The sequence below is a fragment of the Lactuca virosa genome, chromosome 1, assembly GCF_052849685.1.
Source record: "Lactuca virosa cultivar CGN04683 chromosome 1, Lactuca_virosa_CGN04683_v6, whole genome shotgun sequence".
Lineage (NCBI taxonomy): Eukaryota > Viridiplantae > Streptophyta > Magnoliopsida > Asterales > Asteraceae > Lactuca > Lactuca virosa.
In genome coordinates this window covers 284,401,911-284,406,356 of record NC_136426.1, presented here as the reverse complement: position 1 = coordinate 284,406,356, position 4,446 = coordinate 284,401,911, and positions in this window count along the sequence as shown.

Sequence of the window (4,446 nt, the reverse complement as noted above, 5' to 3'; positions counted from 1 at the left end):
GGAAATTGGTAGTGCTAAGGGTCATTTAAAGATGCACTACAAGTGTTTGATGTAATGGCTAAGAATAAGTTACGAAATAAATCTGTCGTATCCTTCAAATAGCCTTTGAGATTAGTTTCTTCTTAAAAGCAATATATATAATCTGCGATTACTATGTAATTGTATTTTAAGCACATTTTATTCAAGCTATACATGTCATAACTACTCTAATAGTCAAAATAAGCTACATTGTAATGAAATGACCATATTTGGATTTTAAAGTAATAAATTAATATTAGGTAAACTTAAAATTTGTGAGTTATGACAAGATTAGATTATACAAGAAACAAAATGTCACTGGTGTTGGACATTATGCATTTTTTCACATCAGGTCCCTGTATTACATATTAGTTCATACTTGCACATTAAGCATTGCCATTTGATCTTGAAAGTACACATTAACGTTAGCCATTTTTAGCATTACACATCTAGCCATTTTTATATGCATTAAAAATGGTATAATGGTAATATCACCACTCTCATAAAATTAACCTAATCAAGTCTATGTGAAATGACTATTTTGGCCATGCATGCGGGGTAGCTGAAGAGGACACCATAATCAACTTCCCAATAGTAAGAATGAAGAATATAATGCTAGTTTGGGTCAAAAGAGAGAATTAAGTGGAGTGATGATTGATTAAGACCTATATATGTTTGTCTTACTATGTGCAAAAAAAAAAAAAAAAAAAAAAAAAAACAGATTGGCCATGCCTTCTTGTCTAAAAGCTAGTATGTTGTATAATATTCATCAATATTGCACATACATGTATAAAGAGCATATTACTCATTTTGTAAAAAATATTCAATGAAATGGTGAAAAATTTGTTGTTGCATTATTAATGTTTACATGATGTGGTTTGTTGTTCAAATCACCAAAGCTTCAGTCTTAAGTGACTTGCTGTTTTAACCATCAATAACAACCTACTTCAATTTTTTTAGCAAAAATAACAACTTGATCATATTGTTTTAGCATAAAAAGCCATGTAGTTCATCATGAACAAAATAGAAACGTACTATGTGTTTTAACCATAAATTACATGATTATGATTCTCATGACGTGAGCACTTATGGGTCATGACGTGAGACGCGACTGCGAGGAAAACCCTAATTTTGGGGGATTTGTTTCATATTTTAAGGAAGTGGGGGCTAGGGTGTCACACCCCCAAACCGGAACGGCGGAAACGTTCGGGGGCGGAGGACGTCATGTACAGTATCACAATAATTGCATAATAGTAATCAAATCAAACACAACCATTACATTGATTGAATATTGTAATTACATTTGTTTAATACATAGTTTGTATGACATCAAAAATGTGTAACAAAAGTATAAAATATGCGACTCTAAAAGCTTTGTCTTCTCAAAACCTGTGGGTGTACCTGTCTACCAGTTTCCTGAGAATACAAGTGGTTTTGAAAGTGTATCAACATTTAAGTTTGTGAGTTCATAAGTATGTTTTTGTTATGGAAACTTGTCTTTGATCTTTGAAAATGTTCGTATGTGTTATTCAAGAAAATCCAATATTTTCTTTAGTAGTGAAAAGTAGTCTGTACGTTTGTTACTGTATTCTGTAATAGTATAACAGAGTAGTGTTTGTTATGAAACCCTTGTATGAAAACCTTTTATGTGTGTCTGGATACTACCAGCTGTAATATATAATAGTGTACTGTATGAAAACCTGTGTATGAATCCCTGGATACCACCAGTAGTACTGTATAATAATGTACTCTAGTTTCATTAATTAAAATAAAACCGTTTGTTTGTAATCCCTGGAATCCTCCAGTTATAATGTAGTGTAGTTTTATTATTTAAAATAAAACCGTTTGAAGAAATGAAATCCCGTAAACAAATGTTTTGGTTTATACTCTTGTGAGTTTTGTATAACCATGCTTGATATGACTAGTGACCTCTACGACGTTCTTCAGGCGTCGGAAACGTTATGACATTTGTCACCCCAGGCCTGCCGGCCTAACTGTAGCTAACTGTTTAGGTGCGGGATTGTCAGTCTCGTATAGATCTATACACAAATTCACGCTCTCCCTCCAGGAGACTCTGGTTATATTGTGAAGGATTTAGCCCTGTACCCTGGTGGGTACAATGAAGTAGTGCCTCACAACCGTGTATTAACTAGTTTACGGGTAGTGTTGTAGTGTTCTCTTGTACTTGAATATGTATGTATAACCTTGTAGTAATTTACTTGTAATGCAAAATAATTATACTTAAATAATTATTTAGTAATGTTTCCTTGTATCCGAAAAGTAGTGTACTGTTCCATAAACTATATCTACCATAGTTTATATGTTAATTTCTGAACAATGTTCTTGAACTAGTAAAATAGTGTAACGTATCCTAAACTATACCTATTATAGTTTGTATGAATGTTCTTGTTTTGAGTATTGAATTCAGTGAAAGCAATGTAGTGTTCTTAACTATACCAATTATAGTTTGATTGTATGTTCTGTACTGTGCTGAAAACTTTTGCAGTTTAGTTGTATGAAGGAAAAACACCCTTATGCTCGACATAGTACAAAAGGGTTAAAATATATAAATATTTTCGTAAACTGTAGTGAATTCTCTGTTTGAATTAGTTGCAAACATTTTGAAGATGTTTGAAATCATTTGTATAAAAACACAACAATCCTTGTGTTTACTTGTATTCCCCCTAAAAACATTGAAAACAGTAAAATGTAGGGGTATGAAGTCAAGCGATAGCAGGACTGTAGTGATGACCCTCGAGCTGACGTATGCGGAACTAACGGTATCCTAATAATATTTAAACACATAATTGTATTCAAATTAGCGAAACCATTAATTAAAGTGTTAGAAAACACTTGTTTTATGTTGAGGGTAATTACCGAGAATTACACAAGTTTTGAGGAGTTTTCGGTTCCAAGGGGGTTCTCGGCCGAACAACGTTTGCGGTCCTGAGCTGTTTTCAGTCACTTGAAGATTTGAAGGCTGTTCTTGGTGAAAAATATGAAGATTTGAAGGATTGTTCTTGAAGGTATGAATATTCTTGGATGATACTTGAGAGATAAATGAGAGTATTTTCCAGTGAAAAAGTGAGAAAATGACTAAGTTTTCGGATGAAACATTTATATATGGTTGGGTTTTCGGCCGAAAATGGTTTGCTTTCCGAGGGTTTTCGGCCAAAAAGGGTTTTCGGTCCGAAGGCTCTTGGTTCCAAAATGGAAAATGTTAAGTTTTAAGAGTATTTTATCCCACACACTTATATAAAAACATCATTTATATATGTTTTGAATTATTTTCTAACTCTTACGGATTAAAATAAATAAATAAATAAATAAATAAAATTCGAAATTTTATTTAACGGGTTTGAATTTTGTTTACTTGGAAAGTAACGGGTTGTTACATTATCCCCCCTTTAGAGGGAATTTCGTCCCGAAATTCTTTCTAAAGAGTAGACTATGGACTAGGGAAAAGCTTCAGGTACTTTTGTTTCATTTGATCCTCTCGCTCCCAAGTGAATTCAGGTCCCCGCTTGGCATTCCAGCGATCCTTCACTATCGGTATGCGACTTTGTTTCGTTCGTTTGACTTCCCTATCCATGATTTCTACTGGTTCTTCCACAAAGTTAAGGCTCTCGTTTATCTCGATTTCATCGAGTGGAATCACAAGAGTCTCATCGGATAGACACTTCTTTAGATTTGACACGTGGAAGACAGAATGTATGTTGCTAAGTTCTTGTGGTAAATGGAGTTTGTAAGCTACTGGTTCGATTCTAGCAAGAGTCTCGAATGGCCCTATGTACCTTGGATTTAGCTTTCCACGCTTTCCGAAGCATATCATGCCCTTCCAGGGAGAGACCTTCAATAGAATGCGGTCACCAACCTGGAATTCCAAGGGTTTTCGTCTCTTATCTGCGTAACTCTTTTGTCTATCTCTAGAGGCTTTCAGTCGCTCTCGGATTTGTACAATCTTTTCTATGGTCTCTCGAATGATTTCCAGACCAGTGAGAGTGCTGTCAGGGACTTGCCCTTTAGCTAGCTGCGTGTCACCCACTTCAGCCCAGCATAAAGGGGATCTACACTTGCGGCCATAGAGGGCTTCAAATGGGGCAGCCTTGATGCTAGAGTGGTAGCTATTGTTGTATGAAAACTCGACTAGTGGTAAATGGGTATCCCATGCTTTACCAAAGTCGATCACACAAGCTCTCAACATGTCTTCTAGGGTCTGTATGGTTCTCTCACTCTGCCCGTCAATTTGAGGATGGTAGGCTGTGCTCATATCCAACCTAGTCCCAAGAGATTTCTGTAGCGACTGCCAAAACCTTGAGGTGAATCTACTGTCTCTATCCGAAATAATAGATGTTGGTACACTGTGCAGTCGTATTATCTCTCGGATATATGTTCTGGTTAGTTTCTCCATCTTGTCTGTTTCCTTTG